General features: G+C 43.5%; 2 long non-coding RNA genes across 2 annotated transcripts; one reads left to right on the top strand and one right to left on the bottom strand.

Annotated features, from left to right (window-relative positions):
- The first annotated feature begins 12,712 nt into the window (after positions 1-12,712).
- On the top strand, positions 12,713-19,875 carry LOC133477310 (uncharacterized). Its single transcript, XR_009788293.1, has 3 exons — positions 12,713-14,400; positions 14,463-14,540; positions 19,468-19,875. It is a non-coding gene; the product is annotated as an uncharacterized LOC133477310 (long non-coding RNA).
- Positions 14,958-23,169, bottom strand: LOC133477311 (uncharacterized). Its single transcript, XR_009788294.1, has 3 exons — positions 23,067-23,169; positions 15,328-15,472; positions 14,958-15,068 (listed from the first exon to the last, which is right to left on the bottom strand). It is a non-coding gene; the product is annotated as an uncharacterized LOC133477311 (long non-coding RNA).
- Positions 23,170-26,643: the final 3,474 nt, after the last annotated feature.

The following is a 26,643-nucleotide window of genomic DNA, read 5'->3' as shown; positions in this document are numbered from 1 at the left end:
CGTCTTTCACAAACTGCAGCTGAGACAGGGAGGAACAGCATAATATGTACAAGGTGCAGGATCTTTTGTGGAAAAATATACTGTATATTCAGGAGATTTATTTAAGCACGGTGTGTTAGATAACAAAACAGACACAATCTTAACAAAGACAATGAAAAAAAAGACCTTGTATTCGGAGCAGTAGGGCTCTCTCGTCAACATGATCTCCCAAGGGCAGAGATAGGTCTTGTCTTTGAACATCTTGACAATTACCAGCTTTAAGCCTACAAACTACTTTTTGCAAGATCTGAAAATGATGTGGATTGGACAGCTAATTAGTTTTCACATATAATATCTACCACAAGCACACACATAATAGAGAATTACAATCTCCCAGGACCTGAAGTGGGCGACCAACATCAACTCCGTCCTCAAAAAGGCCCAGCAGAGGATGTACTTCCTGTGGCTTCTGAGAAAGCACGGCCTGCCACCGGAGCTGCTGAGACAGTTCTACACAGCGGTCATCGAATCAGTCCTGTGTTCTTCCATCACAGTCTGGTTTGGTGCTGCTACAAAAAAGGACAAACTCCGACTGCAACGGACAATCAAAACTGCTGAAAGGATTGTCGGTACCCCCCCTACCCACCCTTGAGGACTTGCACGCTGCCAGAACTAAGACAAGGGCGTGCAAAATCCTCTCGGACCCTCCCCACCCCGGTCACCAGGTCTTCCAGCTCCTTCCCTCAGGTAGGCGCTACCGATCAATGCAAACTAGAACTAGTAGACATTCCAACAGCTTCTTCCCTCTTGCAATCAACTTCTTAAACAGCTAACCTATAATTCCATTACAACAAGCTGGCAATTTTTTGACTTGAGTTCGTTGTCACATTTCTGTATTATGTATTACTCGTGCACTCACTGTAGTTGTCTCGCCATGCTGCACTATTTGCATATACTGGCCACTCATGCCAGAGTAGCATCTGCTCCATTTGCACACTGATTGAGGAGTATCCGTAACATTTGCACAACCATTGTCCCAGATTATCGCACTACTCGTCACTTTAAACCGCATACACTCCTTGAAGTCTCAGCGCCCTTTGCACAATGGTCATTGCACCGGACTATTGCGATATTAGTCATTCGAACTGCTCTAAGTGCTAGAGGACTCTGCATCTTTTTGCACAATTGTTTTTTGTCAATGTCTTTATGTCTCCAAAGTGTTCTGTAAATTGACTGTCTGTTGTACTAGAGCGGCTCCAACTACCGGAGACAAATTCCTTGTGTGTTTTGGACATACTTGGCAAATAAAGATGATTCTGATTCTGATATTTTAGTAATCCACCTTCCATTGATTTCCATTGATTTCCTAACCTGTATTATACAACAATGCAAAATTGTCAGATAAACATTGATTAACTAAATTTCTTTTAAAAAAAAATGGCTTGAATGAAAGGAATATTCTGAAAAAAAAAAAAAAAATATATATATATATATATATATATATATATATATATATATATATATATATATATATATATATATATATATATATATACAGAGGGCCGCATGCGTGGTAGGTTGATTGAAGACTCTAAATTGCCCGTAGGTGTTTCTATGTGCCCTGCAATTGCCTGGTGACCAGTTCAGGGTGTACCCTGCCTCTCGCCCAAAGATAGCTGGGATAGGCTGCAGCATGCCCGTGAGCCTAGTGAGGATAAGCTGTGTTGAAAATGGATATATATATATATATATATATATATATATATATATATGTATGTGTGTGTGTGTGTGTGTGTGTGTGTGTGTGTGTGCGAGAGAGAGACATCCATCTTCTTCCGCTTACCCGAGGTAAGGTCGCAGGGGCAACAGCTGAAGCTGTCATGAACATGGTTAGGGCGACGGCGAGGAACGCAAGGCAAGAACATGGTGGACCCAATTGCAGGGAAGCAGGGAGGCAAGGCAGGAGTGCGGGAATCTCAAAATAATAATATTTAATCACAATGACAACGACAACTGGCAACTATGACATGGCAAAGACGTGACAACGACAACTGGCAACTATGACATGGCAAAGACGTGACAACGACAATGAACCGACAAGAACTGAAAGAAACCAGGGAACTAAATACAAACAAATTGACGAGACAACGAGGAACACCTGGACAAGACACGAGTGGCTGGAGAGAGCTGATTGGTCGACACAAAGTAGACGAGAACAGGTGGACATTACAACCTAATGAGCATACGACAAACATGGAACACAGGAAAACATGGAACAAACTAAACACAACCCAAACCAAAACACAGACCATGACAGAAGCAGTGCCTTCACTCTCCCCAGGCACTTGGTCCAGCTCTTCCAGAGGAATCCCGAGGTGTTCGCAGGCCAGCCGGGAGATGTAGTCTCTCACCTCACCAGGGAGGCATCCAGGGGGGATCTTAACCAGATGCTAGAGCCACCTCACCTTCTCTTTATGCAGAGGAGCATCGGCTCGACTCTGAGCCCCTCCCGGATGACCGAGCTTCTCACCCTATCTCTAAGGGAGAGCCCGGACACCCTGCAGAGGCAACTCATTTCAGCCGCTTGTATCCGCGATCTTATTCTTTCGGTTACGACCCACAGCTTGTGCCCATAGGTGAGGTTAGGAACGTAGATCGACCGGTAAATTGAGAGCTTTACATTTCGGCTCAGCTTCTTCTTTACCACAACAGACCGATACAGAGTCAGCATCACTGCAAGTGCTGCATCGATTCGACTGTCGTTCTCCTCCTCGATACTTTCCTCACTCGTGAACAAGTCCCCGAGATACTTGAACACATCCGCTTGGGGCAGGATCTCTTCCTCAACCCGTAGAGGGCACTATACTCTTTTTCAACCGAGGACCATGGTTTCAGATTTGGAAGTGCTGATTGAGTGCTCGGCTGTGAATTGCTCCAGTGAGAGCTGAAGATAGTGGCTTGACGCAGCCATCCGAACAACATTAAGACGCAATACTGATGTCATCAAACTTGACCCCCTCAATGCCTCTGTACTTGAAAGTAATGAACAGAATCTGTGACAAAGGACAGTCTTGGCGGAGTCCAACCCTCACTGGAAACGTGTTCGAATTACTGCTAGCAATGCGGACCAAACTCCGGTCGCACAGGGATCGAACAGCCCGTATCAGTACCCCATACTCCCGGAGCACCCTCCACAGGACTCCCCGAATGAGACAGTCAAACGCCTTCTCCAAGTTCACAAAACACATGTAGACTGGTTGGGTGAACTCCCATGCACCATCTAGGACCCAGCTGAGGGTGTAGAGCTGGTCCACTGTTCCACGGCAAGGATGAAAACCACATTGCTCCTCCTGAATCTGAGATTCAACTTCCTGACTGACCCTCCACTCCATAAACCATGAATAGACCTTACCAGGGAGGCTGAGGAGTGTGATCCCCCTATAATTAGAAAACACCCTCCGGTCCCCTTTTTAAAAAGGGGACCACCACCCCGGTCTGCCAAACCATAGGCACTGTCCCTGATATCCACGCGATGTTGCAGAGGTGTGTTTAGGTCAGCAGCGCCCCATCCCCACTGTACACAGTGTTGATGGTGCACTGCTTCCCTGTCCTGAGATTTCGGATGGTGGACAAGAATTTCCTTGAAGCCGCCTGGAAGGTGTTTTCCATGGCCTTGTCGAACTCCTCCCATGCCTGGGTTTTTGCCTCAGCGACCACCAAACCTTTGTTCCGCTTAGCCAGCCGGTACCCATTAGCTGCCTCCAGAGTCCCACCTCCAGGCCTGGCTCCAGAGGGGCTCCTGTGTGCAGGCAAGGGAAAACCTGGTTCAATAGTTTTTATTGTCATAGGGATCTTTGAGCCATGCTTTGTCTGGACCCTCACCTAGGACTTGTTTGCCATGGGGCATAAAGCCCCAGACAACTTAGCTCCTATTATCACTGGGACACCATGGTAAGGTGACGGCTCCAGACGGAAGTGCTGCCTCAACATCCTTGATCATCCAATCAGAAATCTAATAGGATTTGTGATTGACGTGGCAAAATAAAAAAGACTGGAAATTATTTTCTTTTCATCAAAAAATGCTATTTACAGGATGAATGTTATTGATTGAATTGTAGCGTCGCTTAAAAAAAAACAACCAACGTTTAATGTTGCCGTAATTATGTCTAAATAACGCTCTCCAGAGGCGCTCCCCCAGCAGAAATTCCGCCTATATGCACATTCAGCCATTCAGATGTGACCAGCAGCCGCCACATTATGAACGAAGACTGAAGAAGGTGTGCTTTCGTCACGCGGAACTTTCCAAAAAAGTAATCACAGGGCTAAACAGTCAGAATGGCACCCAAGATAAAAAGGGAAACTGGTAAAGATAGCGTTGGAAATCATTTTTCATCGATGAACAGAAAGAGCTGTGCGTTGTGCACCCGTCATTGACTGTGCGTCAAGCAAGGCAACTAAGGTAGGCACTGTATCTTTTTTTATTTGTTTGTTTTTTCCTCTTCATTAGACGAACAAAAATGAGAAAGCACTCGCTGGTGATAGCGTGAGCGAGGCAATAAAAAAATTATCAAAAGAAATGACAATAAATGACAATGTGACATCCCACTCAATTATTTTTTTTCTGAACAGAAAAAGAAGTTTCACTGATTTGTTCGTTGTGCCACAACCAACCAATGAATTAGAAAAGCAACAGACAAAAGAAAAAAAAAACACCTGAATCAGAATTTCCCCGTTATCACGGAGGAAGGCGCTTCTTCAGTGAGTATCTATAATCCTTCTTCTTTCCCCTCCTTCTTAGTTAATGAGCATTAACCTGTTATTTATATAGTGTTTTATTTGTTTTCACTTATTTCACTTGTTTCTATATTGCACTATATTTATTTTCAACCACACGCTGATCAAAAAAGATAAATTAAATTAAATTTTTTTGGGCTGGAACGGCTTAATTGCATTTCCATTCATTTCAAAGGGAAAAGTTACTTTGGTTTAAGGATGTTTGGAACGGGGTCATGGAACGAATTAAGTTCGTTTTATACACACACACACACACACACATACATACATATATATATATATATATATATATATATATATATATATATATATATATATATATTGTCATCGTCTGTCACCTGCAGTTCCTTTTTTGGAACTTTGGTGGCGCTTGGTGCCTCGCCTTCCCCGCTCTCTCTCTCTCCTGTAACCACCACCCCCTCACCTGCGCACCTTTTCCTCATAAGCACTCATCACTGCCTGTATTTAAGCCTGCCAGATCCAAGAGTTCAGCGCCAGAGTATTGATGTACACCCGTCGTACACCGGCCAACTCTAATGACAATTCTTGTAAGTTACTCGACTCCCCGTGATTGTGCTTACACCATTGTGTTCTTCCCCTCCTCCAGTGCTCCTTCCGTGTCACCTGCCTCGCCGTCTGTCCTAGCCACACCGCCACTGCTCACCGAGCCCCCCGTTTCCTGCATGTTCCCTGCTTCGGCCAATCACCCTCACTCCTCGAACATCCAGCCTCCGAGATATCCTTCAATAAACCATTCTCAGTTACTCCCGCCGCTTCCGCCTGGTTTTGGGTCCAATTCAATATCACACGTTCACCGATCGTGACAGAATACTGGATAATGGAATCAGCAAACCCGGAAGCATTGAGGAAAGCACTCACCCTCCAAAGCGCCCACATTGACAGACATGACAAAGTTCTCAGCGAGATTATGGTCTCCCTCGACAACGTCGTTCAACAAGTTTCCCTCATATCCTCCCAGATACATTCCGGCACCTCTCCCGTGAGTACTCCTCCCGAGCCCGCAGCCGCCGATCAACCCCTCCACCCGCTCAAAGAGACTCAGGTCCCACCTCCCGAACCATTCTCGGGGGATCTTGGTTCATGTAGTCATTTCGTGTTAACCTGTTCATTAGTTTTTGACCTTCAACCATTAAGTTATCCCACAGACCGATCCAAAGTCACATTCATTATTAACCTTTTATGCGGCAGAGCAGCTAAATGGGCCACCGCGCTGTGGCATAATGCCTCTCCGGTACTTGCTTCTTTCAACTCTTTTTTGGCCGAATTCAAGAAGGTTTTTGGCCACCCTGTGCAGGGCAGGGAAGCCACTCGATGCCTTCTAGCTCTCTCACAGGGCACTAGTTAGGTGGCTAACTATTCCATTAGTTTTAGGATTTTAGCGAGTGAGTGTGGGTGGGACGATGCTGTGTTGAGAGGAATCTTTTTTAAGGGACTTTCGGAACAGCTAAAAGATGAGCTCACAGTCAGGGACGAGCCCTCCTCACTCGAGGAATTAATAACCTTAACAATTAAACTGATTGCGGCAGAGGGCCAGAGATAGAGAGGTAGTTGCATGCAGCTTGGTCCCCTCCGTGGACACCGCACTGCATCCCGAGCTCCAGGCCGCCTCCTCGTCATCCCGCGCTGCTGAAGAGAAGCCCATCCGGCTCGGCGGGACCAGTTTAGACCCTCGGGAACGTCAATGCCGCCTTGACCAGCATTGATGCATCTCTTGCGGAGAGGCAGGCCATTTTATTGCTAGTTGTCTCATTAAGCCAAAGAGACAGGGCTCCCCACGTATGGAGGGTGTCGTGGTGAGCAAAACTGATACCACTCCCAGCGCTTCCTCCCGCATGACCGTTTCCTCGTTAATCCTTGGTTTTGATTGCAATACTCTGGTTCCCGCCCTCATCGACTCCGGCGCCGATGATAGTTTTATTCACGAGGGTGAGTTGGTGAGTCAACTTCGGCTACCCCTCGACACCCTTCAAGTCCCTAAGAAAGTTACTGCCCTGGACAGGCGACTCATCTCCCCGGTCACTCAACAAACGACACCTTTTTCTCAAATCATCTCAGGTAATCACAGTGAAACCATCCATCCATCCATTATGTGAGCCGCTTCTCCTCACTAGGGTCGCAGATGTGCTGGAGCCTATCCCAGCTATCATTGGGCAGGAGGCGGGGGTCACCCTGAACTGGTTGCCAGCCAATCGCAGGGCACATACAAACAAACAACCATTCGCACTCACATTCACACCTACGGGCAATTTTAGTCGACAATTAACCTACCATGCATGTGTTTGGGTTGTGGGAGGAAACCGGAGTGCCCGGAGAAAACCCACACAGGCACGGGGAGAACATGCAAACTCCACACAGGCGGGGCCGGGGATTGAACCCCGGTCGTCAGAGCTGTGAGGCAGACGCTCTAACCAGTCGTCCACCGTGCCTGAAACCATCCAACTTTTTTTCAATCCTTCCCCTGATACCCCATTAGTTCTCGGAATCCCCTGGCTCCAAAAACACAACACCGCCATCGATTGGACCCACCTGTCAATCACCAGGTGGAGTCCATTCTGTCACTCCCAGTCCCTTCTCTCCGCCGTTCCGCCTTCCTGCAAACCTCAGTCACCTGCCACACCTATTGATCTCTCCCGGGTTCCGGACGAATACCACGACCTCTCTCCTGTCTTCAGTAAAGACCTTACCATCTCACTCCCCCCCCCCCCCCCCCCCCCCCCCCCCACACCACCCCGATGACTACGCAATTGACCTGCTGCCTGGAGCCCCTCTCCCCTCCAGCCGCCACTATAACCTTTCCCGCCCAGAAAAGGAAGCCACGGAAAACTACATCCGTGACTCCCTTGCCTCCGGACTTATCCGACCTTCTTCTTCACCCCTGGGGCCGTAATTTTCTTTGTTGATTAAAAAGAGACCACTCTCCGCCCCTGTATTGACTTCCGAGGCCTCAACGACATTACCGTGAAAAACAAAGTGCCACTCCCTCTAATAGATCCTTCCTTCGAAGCTCTCTGCGACGCCCAAACATTCACCAAGTTGGACCTGCCCAACGCCTACCATCTTATTCGTATTAAGGAGGGGGACGAATGGAAAACCGCCTTCAATACACCTCTTGGACATTTTGAGTATCATGTCATGCCCTTTGGGTTAACCCCTGCTGTGTTCCAAACCTTTATCAACGATATCCTACATCATATGCTGAATCGGTTCATCTTCGTCTATTTGGATGACATTCTCATCTTCTCTCATCATCTCTCTTGAAGAACATCGCCACCATGCCCGCCAAGTCCTTCAGCGTCTCCTTGAGAACCGTCTCTTTGTCAAGCCTGAGAAATGCGAATTCCACCTTACCCCCGTGCACTTCCTGGGATACATTATCGCCAAGGGACAACTGCAACCGGACCTAGCGAAGATTCAAGCAGTCGTTGATTGGCTTCTCCTACTCCGTGTCACTTGCCTCACCGTCTGTCCCAGCCAAGCCGCCAAGCACTTCCTCCTGGCCGAGCCCCCCGCGTCCTGCATGTTCCCTGCCAATCACCCACACTCCTCGAACATCCAGCCTCCGAGATATCCTTCAACAAACCATTGTCAGTTACTTCCTCCGCTTCCACCTGCTTTTGGGTCCAATTCAATATCACACGCTCACCGATTGAGACATATATATATATACAGTACACTGTGCTTCTCTGATGATGGTGTATGTCTGATTTATCTTGTTGCCAATGACATGATTCCTGCAGCGCAATTCCATTAGCACATTAGTAAGAAACAATATTTCTTTAACACATCAAACAGAGCAAGTTTGGAAACCTGAAGTATCAAACATCACTACATATCACTTTATACCTAGATTTGTTACCTTAGTTGTCAAACACCATCATGACAACCTTGGAGCTACTATTTTCAAATTATACACTTCCTGTCACAATCGCATATATATACATATATTGTTTTATTCATATATTCCTCACATGTGCACTAAAACACACAAATCACACACACATACACGCGCACACACACTCTTGAGCCTGTGAAGAAACAAATTTAGATGAAAGCAGTGGTTTTATCTCCCCTCAGCAGGAAACTCGTGACTACTCTTGTACACATTACACACACAGACAAACACACATTTACACGCACACACAAACACACATTCACACATACACACACACAGGGTGTAGTTGATGAGTTGTGTGGCAGATATATGGGCTGGAATGTTGAGAATATGTGAATAACCCAAAGCTTCCCCACTCTCAAAAACTTGCTCCGTGGGGGGGAAGGGGGGGGGGGGGGGGAGTAGGGGCATATGTTTTTGGCAACCAGGTAGTGAACAGAATTGGCGGAGAGAGAGGGGTAAACTTGTTAGGGTGGTGTGACCACAATTGTTCAAACTCAATTTATTACTTAGTCTCACACTATTCAAAAAATTCAGCATCATTCTGGAAAAATATTTTCTTGGTAACAAGGCCACGACCACACTTGACTGTTAAAAACCCAAACTAAATCATAGTTAAGGCATGTGTTAGGAAAAAAAATCATTGTACTGCTGCCCATACCCTTTGTATATACTGTATGTATACATGTATGTGTATATGTCAGAGCCAAAGAGACAGAATATCCCTAAATCATGTCTTATGATGAAAATTTAAAAAATGAAAAATAGAAAGATATGCTGATATGCTATTTCAGCAGATGAAGCAATGCAAACAGATATTTGTCATTTTTTTGCAGATTTTATTTCAAATAGACAGGCTACAGAAATCTGTGGACACAATAACTTTCAAAAGAAAATACATTGTTGGGTATGGTATTAAGATTAGTTACTGATGTCAGCTCAGAACCTAACTGTGCAAAACCATAAATCATATGTCGTGCGTGTAAATGTGTTTTAGTGTGTGTGTGCATGTGTCAAATTGCTGGTAGATGATCCAGACAGGACATAAAATCTGGGTGGGCTTCTATTGGCCTTCTGTCTCCTCTACTCAAGATAATTCACAACAGTCACCTGATCCTCATAAAAAAACAACAACAACAAAAAAAACTGTTCATTAGCCACTCTAAAGTCAACTACGTAAGTGTGTGTGTGTGTGTGTGTGTGTGCGCGTTTGTGTGTGCGTGTGTGGGTGTGTGAGTGTCTGCATGTGGGCATGTTCGTGTGTTACTGTATATATACACTTGTGTATTGCAGTTAACTCCCTATATCAGGACATTTGACTTTCCTTGCATGATAATTTTTCACTTTATAATCTTGCTGTCAAAATATTGGATTTAAATGATTTACATTTGATGACTGATGACTTAAATTTAGAAGGTAGCTCAGGGTAAATGCCCAAAAAACTTATTAATGTGCAATTAATTTTGTTGTAACCCAGCCACAAACATAACATCGAACTTCCCCTTCCTCCATTTATTTTATTTTCAATGGACATAAATGAGTGCGAATGGTTGTTTGTTTCGATGTGCCCTGCGATTGGCTGGCAACCAGTTCAGGGTGTACCCCGCCTCCTGCCCGATGACAGCTGGGATAGGCTCCAGCACGCCCGCGACCCTAGTGAGGAGAAGCGGCTCAGAAAATGGATGGATGGATAAATACCACTACCGGGCACATCTGCCTCACACTTGTGAGGACCGGTGTTCAAATCCCGGCCCCGCTTGTGTGGAGTTCGCATGTTCTCCCCGTGCCTGCGTTGGTTTTCTCCGGGCACTGAGGTTTCCTCCCACATCCCAAAAACATGCATAGTAGGTTGATTGGAAACTCTAAATTGCCCTTAGGTGTGAATGTGTGCGTGAATGGTTGTTTGTTTCTATGTGCCCTACGATTGACTGGCGACCAGTTCAGCTGGATAAGCTCCAGTTTGCCCGTGACACTAATGAGGATAAGCGGTATGGAAAATGGATGGCTGGATAAATCGGAATCAGAATCAGAATCAGAATCATCTATATTTGCCAAGTATGTCAAAAACACCCGAGGAATTTGTCTCCGGTAGTTGGAGCTGCTCTCGTACGACGACAGACTGTCAATTGACAGAGAATGCTTTTGAGACATGAGACATGAAAACACAGTCACTGAGCAATAAAAGGTTATCATTATATGTGGTAATGCCGGTACAATTTATTTATTTATTTATTTATTTATTTATTTATTTATTTATTTGACAATTCTGCAAAATGATGCTGAGTCCTCTAGCAATTAGAGCAGTTTTAAATTACTAATAGAACAACAGTCCGGTGCAGTGACCATTGTGCAAATGGCGCAGAGACTTCAAGAAATGTATGCAATTTAAAGTGACTAGTATGTCAATTGTGGAAATGGTGCACATAATTCTCAAGGACATGAGTAGCCAGTATTGGTCAACAACATATATGCAAGTAGTGCACGGTGGTGAGACTATTACAGAGAGTGCACGAATAATGTTTAATTGGCCTGACAGATATGTAACTATAATCTCAAGACAAAATTGGCAGCATGTTTGTCATGGCCCTGTGTTTCAAGTTGTTTTTCTTTGTGTTGCAGTGTCTGGGTGGGCGTGGACATCGGTGACCCACCTGTCATTCATTGTAATCATCAGCCTTTTTAGGGGGCACTGTGACAGTGTGTGAGCGTCGGAATATTCACTCGTTTTTGCCCCGTATTTGCCGCCGTTCTGACCGCTGTCCAAATTTAGGCTCAATACGATTATACCACACGGACCGTTTGTCGTGTCTCCCTGCGTTATCTGTTTTTGATTCTCTCTGGTTGTGAGTTCCTTTAGTTTCGTATGTCTCGCCATCACATGCTCTGCCATTTAATTAAAATTGTTTGGACCTCTGACCTGGAGTCTATTTTTTGGGATCTTCCCTTACGGCATTGCCGTACGTGACAATGTTACAATGGAATTGTAAGTTAACTGTTTAAGAAGTTAATGGCAAGAGGGAAGAAGCTGTTGGAATGTCTGCTTGTTTTAGTTTGCTTTGATCGATAACGCCTAGCTGAGGGAAGGAGCTCGAAGAGACGGTGACCAGGATGTAGAGGGTCCGAGAGGATTTTTCATGCTCTTGTCTTAGTTCTCGCAGCGTGCAAGTATTCAAGCTTTGGTAGGGGGGTACCAACAATCTTTTCAGCAGTTTTGATTGTCTGTTGCAGTTGGAGTTTGTCCTTTTTTGTAGCATCACCAAACCAGACTGTGATGGATGAGCACAGGACTGATTCGATGACTGCTGTGTCGAACTGCTTCAACAGCTCCTGTGGTAGGCCGTGCTTCCTCAGAAGCCGCAGGAAGTACATCCTCTGCTGGGCCTTTTTGAGGATGGAGTTGATGTTGATCTCTCACTTCGCAGGTCCTGAAAGACTGTAATTCCCAGGAACTTGAAGGTCTCGACTGTTGACACAGGGCAGTTGGACAGCGTGAGGGACAGCTGTGGCAAAGTACGCCTCCTGAATTCCACAATCATCTCTACAGTCTTGAGCGTGTTCAGCTTCTAATGATTAAGCAAATATTTCAGCTAACATTGTTTGCAATAATTAGGCGGAGCTTCAAATGATCTTGGCCATAAATATAAATCGCTTGTGCAATCTGCTGTCAACTTTGCTTTTGTAACTTGTCTGTCACAGAAGGACTGAAATTGCATGATGCCTCTGACAACCGTTGAGGAACTGAAACCAGTCACACTCCCTAGGGTGACGCTATCAGCAAGAACCAGACCAGCAGCAAGAACCGTGGATAGAGCAGCAACACCCGGAAACGTATTGACAACAGCCTATAAAATGTAAAGGGCTGAAGGGAAAGGCGTTTTTTTTTCTCACTCCTTCTGCACAGTGGATGCGAGGTTCGGTCGAGGAAGAGAAAGCAGCCCAGAATTCTGTGCGTTTGTACTCTCTTACTGAACTCTGGAGATAATTTATGGATCAAATTGCAACTCGTGTGAGTTTCATCCTTGGTTTCCTTTCCTTAGAGAAAAAAACAAACACGCAGTCGTGAATGTGGCAATAGTTTATTCCCTTATGGTAACTCCTCAACAAGCTCCAGGTTGTGTCGCCCGCACCACAGCTCCAGCCGCTCCACTTCCTGTTGATACACAGACACGTCACCGTCTTTGATGAGGCCAATGACTGTTGTGTTGTCTGCAAACTTCAGGAGTTTGACAGCCGGTTGCATTGAGATGCAGTCGTTCGTGTAGAGAGAGAAGAGCAGCGGAGAGAGGGCACAACCTTGGGGAACCCCGGTGCTGGTGGAAGCGTCCTTTTCAAATCTGCAGTAGAAGGTGTTCAAGTCGTCGGCGAGTCCTTTATTATTCTCAGCTTGAGGGGATGGTCGGTTGTAATTGTTTAGCGATATTAATGCATGCCAGATTGATTTAGAGTCATTAGCGGTAAATTGTTTTTTTAACTTTACCGCCTAATTTCTCTTCCATCCATCCATTTTCTGAGCCGCTTCTCCTCACTAGGGTCGCGGGCGTGCTGGAGCCTATCCCAGCTGTCATCGGGCAGGAGGCGGGTTAGACCCTGAACTAGTTGCCAGCCAATCGCAGGGCACATAGAAACAAACAACCATTCGCACTCACAGTCATGCCTATGGGCAATTTAGAGTCTCCAATTAATGCATGTTTTTGGGATGTGGGAGGAAACCGGCGTGCCCTGAGAAAACCCACGCAGGCACGGAGAGAACATGCAAACTCTACACAGGCGGGGCTGGGGATTGAACCCGGGTCCTCAGAACCGTGAGGCTGACGCTCTAACCAGTCGTCCACCGTGCCGCCCTAATTTCTCTTTGTGTTGTTAATTTCTTTAGTCAGCTGGTTTTTAGTGCAATTACACAGGGCTCTATCCCCACTTCGATACCTGTCCTCTTTAGCCTGGTAAGTTGCTTAAGTTTGGCAGTGAACCACGGCTTGTTGTTATTGAAATGACTTTGTTGGTACACATACCTCTTCATAGAAATTGATATAATGTAACAGTGTCTGTATATTCATCCAGGTTTCCAGTGGAATTTTCAAAGAGACTCCAGTCTGTGCAGTCTAAACAGCTTTGAAGTTAATTAATCAGTGATCAGACGAGCCCAGAGCTGCACAAGGTATAGCACGGTATGCGTTATTTAGCGTAGTATAGCAGTGGTCTAAAAATTTCTCTGGTAGGACAGTTGATGTGCTGCTTGTATTTAGGGAGTTCGTGGTTGAGTTTAGCTTTGTTAAAGTCCCAAAGAATAATGAGACGTGACTCTGGGTGCATTTTTTCAATTTCGTTCACTTGTTCAGTGAGCGTTAGCAGTGCGGTGTATGTGTTAGCTTGAGGAGGAATGTAAACATCAGCAAGGATGAAAGATGCAAATGCACCCAGCGAGTAGAATGACTTACAGTTCAAAAACAGCGACTCCAAGTCCGGGCTGCAGTGTGTGCTGAGCTCCATGATGTTGGTACACCACTTTTCGTTCAAATAGAAGCATATCCCGTCGCCGTTTGTTTTCCCCGATAACTCCGTGACGGGGTATGCCTCGTGAAGTTGGAAGCCCGGAAGCATTACGGCCCCATCGGGGACGCGTTCACCAAACCATGTCTCCATAAAGCACAGGGGGGTGGAACGTCTGGAGTCTGTACTGGCCTTTGTCAGAAGATGAAGCTCGTCCATTTTGTTGGGTAGGGAGCGTAGATTCACGTGGTGAATCGACAGGAGCGACATTCGAAATCCTCTCTTACAGAGCTTCACTTGGATGCCCGTGTGCTTCCCCATTCGTCGCCTTCGCCTTCATACGCCGTACGCCGCGGCCGCCACACCGGTGAGTAACTTGGAGAAAAAAAACGAGCGGATTTGCGAAAGTTGGTGAAAGAAAGTTCGGGGTAGACTCCCTCGTGTTTAGCAAGTCTTCCCTTGTATAAGTGAGTCGCGTAATACCTCCAAAGACGAATGAAAAACACAAAAACAGAGACGATACTAGAGAGCACGTAACCGAGGCGAGCACACGGTTAGGCGCCATCTTGGAAAGACCACTTTGGCAAGTGCTGATGACAATTGGAGCCTGCAATTCTCCCCAGTGTGGCCACAATTCAATGTATGTTTCTTCCTTCTGGTTTGCTTTAATCTTATAAGACTGCAAGAATTATATGGTGTGGTATTGGTCAGTGCGGTAAGACAAGAACAGACACTGGGCAAAAGACAGTTTTACTTGATGAATGTTGATATAAGTCAAAGATGAGTGGGTCGGATCTTCGAAGGGTTGAAGATTAGTAGTTTCGATGTGCGGGATTCTGGCAGGCAGAAGACGAGACAGGAAAGCAGGAGTACAGGTGAGGAGTGGTACGGGAATCTAAGAAATACAAAGGTAGTTCAGCAGTGGAACCTCAATTTAACGGGCTAATCAGGGGAGGGGTCGTCCGTTAAAGCTGATTGTCTGTTCAATTGAAGCACTTTTTTTGTGGCCTAAAAGCATAGAGTACAGTATAAAAATTTTGGTTTACAATTTGTTTTCATTGCCTTAAAATACAGTATAAAATTAAGTAAATAAATATAAAAAAAAAAAACAACTTGAAAATCGTCGAAATGTTTTCAAGTTTATCCAAACTTACCTTGTTGGTGCTTGGTTGGGGTGATAATGACATGCTGGTAGTAGACAGTTGTTGTGATGGTGAGCCGAGGGTCGCTTTCATGAGCCATGAGGTTAGCGCGCTTCCTTTTTACGCCTTCATTACGATTGGATGCCATAGAGAAGGGCTTGACAAACAAACAACAACAGTGTACCGTACCAAAATCAGTATAAAATGTTTGTGAGATGAGACACCACAAGTGCCACAGTTAACAACAGTCATAGATATGAATAGGTAGATACGACACAGTCCTTTTGAGATGCGTGCCTAATGCGACTCTAAGCTAATGTCCATGCATTAAGTTTAATGGAAACATCACCCCTGCGTTGCCTTTGATGAGAACGTTACTCCTGCTAACATGGCCGCTACGCAGGCACGTCTGTTAGCCAGATCTAGTCATCATATCTGTGAGAACAGTGGAACCACCTGGAAATCCGAGTACTAGTCTCTGTCTGTTGATTGTGCTCAGTGATATTGGTAACTAGTGATGTTACGGGTTGTGCCGAGTCTTCGAGGCGTGTGTCGAGTAATGAAGGGGGCGTGTCCGCAAAGCGCGTATTGAGGCTTGCTTCATTTAGGGGTAAATCTACCTAAGTGATGACATCTGAAGCCTCGCTGCCTGGCTGTACCACGTGACCGATTCGGAAAACACTTCAGTTTGCCACGAGATTTGACAGCAATATAAACGCCTCATGCAGGCTCCATTCAAAATGTGTGTGTTTTTTTTTTTATAGAGTTGTGGTCAGCTCAGAATTTGGATATTGTATGATACTAGAGTTTGGAGGGTGTTTACAGCATAGTTTGGACATAGCTTGGGCAGTAGAGATAGCGAGCCATTGGTGCCCTCGACTCTCAACCTCAGGTATGGTGGTCACCTGAGTTCGAACCACAAGCAGCACTGCGCCACATAAGTAACTGTTATTGAGGCTTATCAATTACATTTGTTTATTAAAAACTACATTGTACACCATTTCTTTTTTTATTCAAAGGGAAGGTATTTTTTGTCTTCCAAGAAAGTAAGGTACAGTAAAACCTCACAAAAGTTCCTGTACCCCAGTTTATATAATTTTGCTCTTGAATGAATCACTTAAAAAATGATGATAAACTATTATTTCTAAATAAGCACCTTCAAAATCCTCTGCCCTCTCAAGCCCATGCCACTTTCTCAACGTGTGAGAAAAACATTATACAACCTGCCATACCAGTGATGAGGAACATTTTAAACACACAGAATACGAAAAAAAATATTTTGCACTTTATGTTGGAAAATTACTTGGTCAAACATTGTTTTGTCATACATAGTCATACAAGAGCCAAAAAGACGCAAAAATGCAACGCAGCACATACTGTATGTGGTAAAGATACAGCTGCCTGTGATTATGCACATGGCCAGAAGGTGGTTTCGTGAGCCATGAAGCATCAAGAAATGAACCATTACTCGAACCAATGGCTGAAGTGTTACGATGCTTCATGAAGCTTCATCTCACCATCACTACTGGTAACACGTTACTCCAAAATTCCAATATTTTGAGTAACAGGCAAAGTTACTGGTTACTTTCGCCGGGAGAGCAATCAGACTACAGTTACTTTTGATTTATCAATGTCTACCACCAAGTACTGATTTGTGGCTGGTGACTCAAAGAAACACAGTCCATTCCATGAATAGCATTTAACCTTTCACACAGATCGCTGATTTCTATATAAGTGGAAGAAAGCGATTGAGAGGTGATTCTACAATGCACAGTGACGGTGGAGTACCATAAACGTGCAAAGAAATGCATGATTTCACTATCGCCACACTATTTATATTATTTTCCTTTGTAAAAAAGTGTATTGGATTGTTGTTACTTTTTTATTTACACATTAAGATTACAGTTTTACTGGCGTGTTAAGTGCGCAATGCATTGTGAGTTAATTAGTCATACCAAAGTGCACGGTCAAAAATCGGTCATGGAGGTTAAGGACTGACTCACTGAAGGACTTACAATACTTAAATAATATTTACAATGAAAAGTGAGAAGTTTCATCTTTGTAGTCCGGACTGTGAGCTGGTTTAACGCGCTCCATGGCTGACATTACGTAAGTGCTTCTCCCCCTGTCAATCACCCACAGCTTTACTTGTTAAACAGTTGCGTACCTTGTCACCTTTTCTCGCTCTTCGCATCAAAATTACGATGTTGGGAGCAACGGTTTGTGCGTGTGTGCGTATGCGTGTGTGTTTGTATGCCCCCAATATCAAACCGGCACTCACGTTAACATTTACGAACATGCATACACACACACACACACACACAGTTGCCTTCATGGACCACAATCGGCATCCATCCATCCATACATCCATCCATCCATCCATCCATCCATCCATCAGTTAAGAGTCTTTAGAGAAGTGTACTGAGAACGGTTTATGTTTAGATACTTTACTGTGTTGGCATGTCAAGTCTGCTCTAAGTTGCTCATTTAATGTGGCTTCAACTACACTAACATTTAAGTTATTGGTTCATGTTGATGACATCATTCTGTAATTTGTGTGGCGTACATTACCAAGTAATGGGTACGGCTAAGTAAATGCTTTTTTTGTCCTGTGGATAAGTGATATTTCTGCCACTTGGCAGCTGCTGAAAGTAACTAAAAAGTTAATTTTTTCTTACTTAGTTTCTTTTGAAATCAAGTAATCAGTAAAGTAACGAAGTTACTTTTAAGCTAAAGTAATCAGTAAAGTAACTAAGTTACTTTTTCAAGGAAACTGTGGCAACACTGGTGGCGACCCCTAATGGGACAAGCTGAAAGGAAAAGAAGAATTCGTATGATACTTTATGAGCAGAGGTGGATAGTAACGCGTTACAATTACGTCATTATATTTACTCAAATAACATTTTGGATAAATTGTACTTGTCAGAGTAGTTTTAATGAAGCATACTTTTTTACTTTTACTCGAGTATTTACCTTAAGATGAAATGATACTTTTACTGTATTACAATAATCTACATATCGTTCGCTACTTTCATTTATTAATAGCTGCGTGTGCAATCTATTTTTAGACTGCAGTTTTAGACGTCCGCATCGTGCGTCATTGGTCCAATCCACCATGATTACCACAGTGATGTTTGACTCAAGTTCACCAATAAAACGACAAAGAAAGTCACATCTGCACACAAAGTCTGTTGTTTTGGCTGTGCATATGGCAACATTAGCCCTATTTTATGGTCACGAGTAAACCGCAAAACCTGCATTTTCTGGAGTATGTTCTGTTCTCTCTCTCTCTCTCTCTCTCTCTCTCTCTCTCTCTCTCTTTCTCTCTCTCTCTCTCTTGCTCTCGATCTCTCTCACTCACGTGCACACACGCAGACACACACACAAACACACACTTTATCAATAAGTCTGGTCAGCGAACAGCTTCTTCATTCGGTCATTTTAGTGAATAAAGCAAATAATGTTGCTGTAAGGGCCTATACATGCGTTGTTGTTGTTTTTTTCACTTTAAAATTGAAATGGTGGCAGGTGTGTGTGGACTCCCATTGAACATGAGTTTGAACGTGATCTGTTACTTGAGCACAGCCACAAGCCAGTCATAAGTGGGAATGCATCCTTGTGCAACTACATTTATTCATATTTTTTTAATTTAAACTTTATTTAACCAGGTAAAAGATCAGTTAAAACAGAATGGTGACCTGGCCAAGAAGGCAGCAAGTTAACCATCAAGTCCAAGTCAATCACATTCAAGTTTATTTCTGTTTTATATTTTCACCTCCCCCTCTCAAAAATATACAAAAATAAATCAGTTGAGTTCTCGAAACATGGAACATTTTTTAAATGATTTATTTTGGTCAAATTCTTTTACAACACAAAAACTTCGCATTTGAAGAGGAGTGTGTATACTTTTTGTATCCACTGCAGCCTTGTTCCTGTTTTTTGTAATCTGCCTGGTGAGCCTACAGTACTGTGATTTTTAACAATATAGAAAACAATATAGTATAAGATCCATTCTTTACAAAGATTTTATTTTATAAAGATTTTGTTTATTATGTTTTAGATTAGTCACTGATGTCCTACCCCTTTACTTTCGATCAATTTCGACAAAAGGTGAGTTATATAATTTAGTCCTGCTTTTGATATCTGTTTCAGTTATCTGGGCAGCCGTGGCCCAATGGTTAAGGTCATCGCCTGCCACCGTGGGGGACCAAGGTTCAAAACCCCGACTGGACCATCCGCCAACATCCCCCGGACTCACGGCTGTGGTGTCCTTGAGCAAGACACTGATACCCCGAAATGCTCCCCGGGCGCTTCAGCTGCCCCCTGCTCCAGTGTGTTCCACTAACATGTGTATGTGTTCACTGTGATGGGTTAAATGCAGAGAACAAATTTCATGTGCATGCATGCATGCATGTTCATGACAATAAAAGATGATTCTTCTTCTTCATTTTAAGATAGCCTACAAATATTTACAACAAAAAATTTTGTATATTAATATTTATCACCAAATAAAAAGTGTGAATTTGAGAACATTCTCATATCTCCTTAACTTGACAAAGTACTTGGACTCCTTCTGGAGGACGATTGTAAGTGAATGTAATTGATAAGAACATTAATCAACATTAAGTTTAAGTAGTTTACCATTTCAACTACTTTTATACTCACATATTTGTGATGAAAAGCGTTATTCATGGCACTCCACTTCATCATATTTTTCTTATTTTATAAAACAACACATACTGAAACAATACGTTATTAAGAATTATGATTCCAGTGTAATGATTATGTTGTGCAATGGAGAAGTATACCTAATTGTTTTGATCCTATTACATAATATATGGCAATAACCGTCCCTCGGTAATGTTCTTGACATAATTTAAAAAATATGAAAATTCTGATTGTTCTGGAAGTGAATTTCTATAGGTTGGCAGCTCTAACATGTTTTCCACTGTGTGTGCACATTATGATCCCAAACTGAGAAAGAGAGCATTGTGTTTGCTGACAATTTTGCTGCTTACAAATCTTGTTTCATTACTTAAAATAGCAAAAATAACAGTATTCGATAAGTTAAGCTCCTCACAGCTGGTAACGTATGTCTCTTGTAGCATTTATACAAAAACAATGAGACAGGATCCATCCATCCATTTTCTGAGCCGCTTCTCCTCACTAGGGTCGCGGGCGTGCTGGAGCCTATCCCAGCTGTCATCGGGCAGGAGGCGGGGTACACCCTGAACTGGTTGCCAGCTAATCGCAGGGCACATAGAAACAAACAACCATTCGCACTCACAGTCATGCCTACGGGCAATTTAGAGTCTCCAATTAATGCATGTTTTTTTTTTGGGATGTGGGAGGAAACCGGAGTGCCCGGAGAAAACCTACGCAGGCACGGGGAGAACATGCAAACTCCACACAGGCGGGGCCAGGGATTGAACCCGGGTCCTCAGAACTGTGAGGCTGACGCTCTAACCAGTCATCCACCGTGCTGCATGAGACAGGATGTTGATCTTAATTTTGTATGTTTAATACAAAGTTGGCTCTAACAGCATGTTTAATCATTTCAATGTTTGGGAAAGGTAATTTGATGCTTCTTTTCCATGAAGTAAAGGCAATGAGGCAAAAAACTAGTTGAACATACAAACACTGTGCTTAAGCCTTTTTATCGTTTAATGTTTCATTTCATTTCAGCTGAACCCCATTGCACCTGATGGTGTGTGGTCAGGTCACTGATAGTATCATGGTAAACAGCAATTGTAAGTGTGAATGTGAGTGTAAATACTTTAAATAGTCTGTCTACTACTTCTTTTACATTTGAAGAATATATGAGTTAGAGCTTGGCTGTCGTTCAGAGACAGCTCAATTTTTGTTCAATTATCAGGGTGATGAGAGCGGAAGGAGGAAAGGAATGTAGTATCAGTCATATAAATGCATGTCGTCCCTCTCACACGGAAAGATGCCAAAATCTGTAGAACATGGGAAATGCTAGATGAATAGTAATACTAATCATTTAAAAAAGAAAAGATAAGATAAGCGCTTCTATAGTCAACAAGACAAATAAGAGTGTGTGATGTGTGGTTAAGTGGCATCACAGTAAGTTCCAGAATAAGTCATCTTATTTTGGGTAAAACCAATGAAAATCGGTTTTATAAGAAGCATAAAGTAACCTAAAGAATGTAATACAGCACTATAGCCATCCATGACCCTGTTCAGAGACAGCCATTTACACTCACATTTACACCTACAGGCAATTTACACCCTCCACTGTACGTATACTGTATGTTTTGGGACTGTTGGGAGGAAGCTGCATTATCTGGCCAAAGTAAAGAGAACATGTAAAATCCATACAGAAAGGCCTGACAGATGGAAAAGCAAAACAACCATGAAGCAACAGATCTAACCACTTAGGTTAATATTATTTGTAAAGACACATGCCTGTAGACATTTGTTAGGCGTGGCTTTCATCAATTGCAGATTATTCAAAAACGTTCTTGTCTATATTAAGTGGGTATTTGGAGGAAAATATATCGATTTACCATGTTGAAGCGATAAATGGGGCTGCCTTCAGGTTATGAAGCACTGGTGCCACCTCTGCCTGACACTTGTAATGAATAAGGCCACACAGGTCGTGTGATATGCTCCTGCTTTGCCTGAGACTCTTTAAGAGCTGTTACAACCCGGCTTGTGAGAGGAAAGGGAAGTAATAGTCTGGCAGAGAGACTTTTTCAACAGGAAAATGATCAAATTTAATGAGTTACACAAGTTTTCCAAAACAAGTAACGAGGAAGAGCATGTAGTAGAAAATGATAAATACAGTATGGTATAGAGAATTATAAATTAAAGCATGCATTGTTAAACATTTGCATAATTGTTTAGAATAGGATTGATTGTGATATGTCTCATTGAACTGTTTCTTGCCTGAACTGTACCATGGCGTGCCAAATGCATGCATTCAATGGTAGGCCACATCTTTCAAGTTTTGTGCCAGTATAATGCATTTATACAGACAAATGACCAAAAGCTTGTCTGTTGTCACGTTGTCACTGTTCTCAGTGACTTAAAAAGCTGCAATGACGGTAGCCTTTTTTTTCAGAGACTATAAAAAATGTATGGCTGTGAGTATTGTGATATTGTTTGTCTACATGTGTTGCTCTACCATCTGTGTTTAAATATCTGGGGCCTCACTTACCAAAGAATGTATAGGATTCTTACTGAGTGTATGCACAAAAGCTCAAAATAGTGCAAGACCCACATCCTAGCGTACGCACACAGGCAAACCTGTAGGGAATTTGCCTTGACAAGTAAAACAAATATATATTAAAAAAAATAAAAAGAATTGCAGCCCATCGACATTGTTACTCGTACTACAATGAAAAAAAGTTCTAAGAATTTACCTAATATAATTTTATTATTTTCGAGGAGAAGAGGGGAAATCATATCCGATCAGAAAATCAGAAAATCAATGGCCTTTTTTTTCAGTGTCATGGCATAATGTGCAAATCGAGACAGCGACATGGGTGTGCCACGAAACCTGAAAAGCACTGTTCAATCTTTTATTGTAAATAAAATACAACCCGTGAACAAATAAAATAAAAGTGGTTTAATGTGTCCTCCGTTTATTCCAGTCGGGAATCGTGGTCACTGAGCACTGGTAGGATGCAGTAAACCACCCCCTCCACTCCCCCCACACGCCAAATGCAAATTTTGAATCAATATGCATATGATCCACACCTGTAGGGAATTACTGCGATACGCACCTTGACAAGTCCATCCATCCATCCATTTTCTGAGCCGCTTATCCTCACAAGGGTTGCGGGAGTGCTGGAGCCTATCTCAGCTATCAATGGGGAGGAGGCGGGGTACACCCTGAACAGGTTGCCAGCCAATCGCAGACCTTGACAAGTCACAGTACCAATGACGAGAGAACACAATGAGTTCCACCCGGAAGATAGACCGCAGAGGAAATAAAAAATGGTCCAACTTAGAAGTAGATACCAATAAAAATAATTGCGCCCCATCGCCAGACGCAAATTTAATTTTGCATCAGATCCATCACAATCGTTCGATCAATGAAGCTACCTAATTTATCCCTGAGGGCAATTTAAAGGCATGAAGAGTATCATTAATAAAAAAAGGACAGACGAAGTTACACACAAAGTGCAAAATGTAATCCATAATTAACATTGTTAAGCTATTCGCCACCTCATGCGTCGCTGCATTTCCTTGTCTCCAAAACGAATGGGTTAGAGTTTCTGTACATGGACGCACTTTTTCCCATCAAGTTTTTTTTGATAGGTCACATACTGTACCTTTGATGGGTAAGTACGGTATCCAGGAAAGGAACTTGGAGGGACAGATGGTGGTAGACTTTGCAACAAGGATGCAAATGGCTGTAGTGAACACTTTTTTCCAGAAGAGGCACGAACATAGGGTGACCGACAAGAGCGGAGGTAGAAGCACACAGGTGGATTACATCTTGTGCAGACGATGTAATCTGAAGGAGGTTACCAACTGTAAGGTAGTGGTAGGGGAGGTGGCAAAGGCAAAACAAGAGGCATATGATGACATGTATGGCAGGTTGGACACTAAAGAAGGAGAAAAGGATCTATACAGGCTGGCTAGACAGAGGGATAGAGATGGGAAGGATGTGCAGCAGGTTAGGGTGATTAAGGATAGAGATGGAAATATGTTGACTGGTGCCAGCAGTGTGCTAGGTAGATGGAAAGAATACTTCGAGGAGTTGATGAATGAGGAAAATGATAGAGAAGGGAGAGTAGAAGAGGCAAGTGTGGTGGACCAGGAAGTGGCAATGATTAGTAAGGGGGAAGTTAGAAAGGCATTAAAGAGAATGAAAAATGGAAAGGCAGTTGGTCCTGATGACATTCCTGTGGAGGTATGGAAGCATCTAGGAGAGGTGGCTGTGGAGTTTTTGGCCAGCTTGTTCAATAGAATTCTAGTGCGTGAGAAGATGCCTGAGGAATGGAGGAAAAGTGTACTGGTGCCCATTTTTAAGAACAAAGGTGATGTGCAGAGCTGTGGCAACTATAGAGGAATAAAGTTGATGAGCCACACAATGAAGTTATGGGAAAGAGTAGTGGAGGCTAGACTCAGGACAGAAGTGAGTATTTGCGAGCAACAGTATGGTTTCATGCCTAGAAAGAGTACCACAGATGCATTATTTGCCTTGAGGATGTTGATGGAAAAGTACAGAGAAGGTCAGAAGGAGCTACATTGTGTCTTTGTAGATCTAGAGAAAGCCTATGACAGAGTACCCAGAGAGGAACTGTGGTACTGCATGCGGAAGTCTGGAGTGGCAGAGAAGTATGTTAGAATAATACAGGACATGTACGAGGGCAGCAGAACAGCGGTGAGGTGTGTTGTCGGTGTGACAGAAGAATTTAAGGTGGACGTGGGACTGCATCAGGGATCAGCCCTGAGCCCCTTCCTTTTTGCAGTGGTGATGGATAGGCTGACAGATGAGGTTAGACTGGAATCCCCGTGGACCATGATGTTTGCAGATGACATTGTGATCCGCAGTGAAAGCAGGGAGCAGCTGGAGGAACAGTTAGAAAGATGGAGGCATGCACTGGAAAGAAGAGGAATGAAGATTAGCCGAAGTAAAACAGAATATATGTGCATGAATGAGAGGGGTGGTGGGGGAAGAATGAGGCTACAGGGAGAAGAGATGGCAAGGGTAGAGGACTTTAAATACTTGGGGTCAACCGTCCAGAGCAATGGTGAGTGTGGTCAGGAAGTGAAGAAACGGGTCCAAGCAGGTTGGAACGGGTGGAGGAAGGTGTCAGGTGTGTTATGTGACAGAAGAGTCTCTGCTAGGATGAAGGGCAAAGTTTATAAAACAGTGGTGAGGCCAGCCATGATGTATGGATTAGAGACAGTGGCACTGAAGAGAAAACAGGAAGCAGAGCTGGAGGTGGCGGAAATGAAGATGTTGAGGTTCGCTCTCGGAGTGACCAGGTTGGATAAAATTAGAAATGAGCTCATCAGAGGGACAGCCAAGGTTCGATGTTTTGGAGACAAAGTTAGAGAGAGCAGACTTCAATGGTTTGGACACGTCCAGAGGAGAGAGAGTGAGTATATTGGTAGAAGGATGATGAAGATGGAGCTGCCAGGCAAGAGAGCTAGAGGAAGACCAAAGAGAAGGTTGATGGATGTCGTGAGGGAAGACATGATGGCAGTTGGTGTTCGAGAGGAGGATGCAGGAGATAGGCTCTCATGGGAAAGGATGACGCGCTGTGGCGACCCCTAACGGGACAAGCCGAAAGGAAAAGAAGACATACTGTACCTTTGCGCAGGAACCTGTGTACGAATCTTTCAGGGCCCATTTTGTGCTTACACATTTTTGATAAGTGAGGCTTGCATGCTTTTTCCCATCAAGTTTTGTTTTTTTGATAGGTCACAGACTTTGTGCAAGAACTTGCGTACGTATCTTCCAGGCCCCATTTTCTGCGTACGCAGCATTGACAAGTGAGGCCCCTGTTGCTTAGAGAGTTCTAAAACTACCACAGATTATCATCGTTAATGTCAATGGGGTTTTCTATTGTATATTAAATTAGCATTTCTTTTGGCAGTTGTTTCGTTGTTTTAAATACACAACATGCAATTCTCTGTTCTGTTTAGCTTGACAGTAAACTTCAAGTTGGTCTGGCATTTAACAGCTTGAAGCCACTGTTTTTGAAGAATTCTTCACTATTTGCCTGAGTGCTGCTGATTGTGAAGTGAGTTGTATTCACTTCAACCATACCGTGCTCGTATCTCAAGTTTCTGCTTGCAATTCAAAGCAAAAAAAAACAACCAAATGATGGCTTGTATCTCAGAAAACACCTAAATTGGGTGACTTGTGTCTCAAGGCACCACTGTAGATGTATAGTGTATAAAAAGCATATGACTTTATTATTAAAGTTATAATCCACAACTGTTTTTTCTCAAAAAAAAAAAAGAAGTAATATTCACCCAAGCCACTACAAGAGTAGATGACACCTCTTGCTATATTTTTCAGTATTTGTTTTTTTATATTTAGTGACTATCCCGTGCTGGATCACTTGGTGGTGCTCTAAAATGACGTAGCAGAAATGACGTATTTTACCTACAAACGGGCAGGCCCATATATAGACAGTGCGAGTGAGCCACAGAGAAAGGAGAAAGCATGCAGAGTTGGAAGAAGGAGGCCGGACAAGCATTTAGCCTACGTAATATCGAACCGACGAAGGCTTTGTTGAAATGCTGAATTCCAGTGTTACAGAAATCCAGAAATCGCGAATTATAGCTTTTAATAAAAAATTCCGACGTAGATGAGATTTTGTAAGTGATGATCCT

The sequence above is a fragment of the Phyllopteryx taeniolatus genome, chromosome 4, assembly GCF_024500385.1.
Source record: "Phyllopteryx taeniolatus isolate TA_2022b chromosome 4, UOR_Ptae_1.2, whole genome shotgun sequence".
Classification (NCBI taxonomy): Eukaryota; Metazoa; Chordata; class Actinopteri; order Syngnathiformes; family Syngnathidae; genus Phyllopteryx; species Phyllopteryx taeniolatus.
Note: the sequence above shows the minus strand (reverse complement) of the source record. Positions and strands in the feature narration are given on the sequence as shown.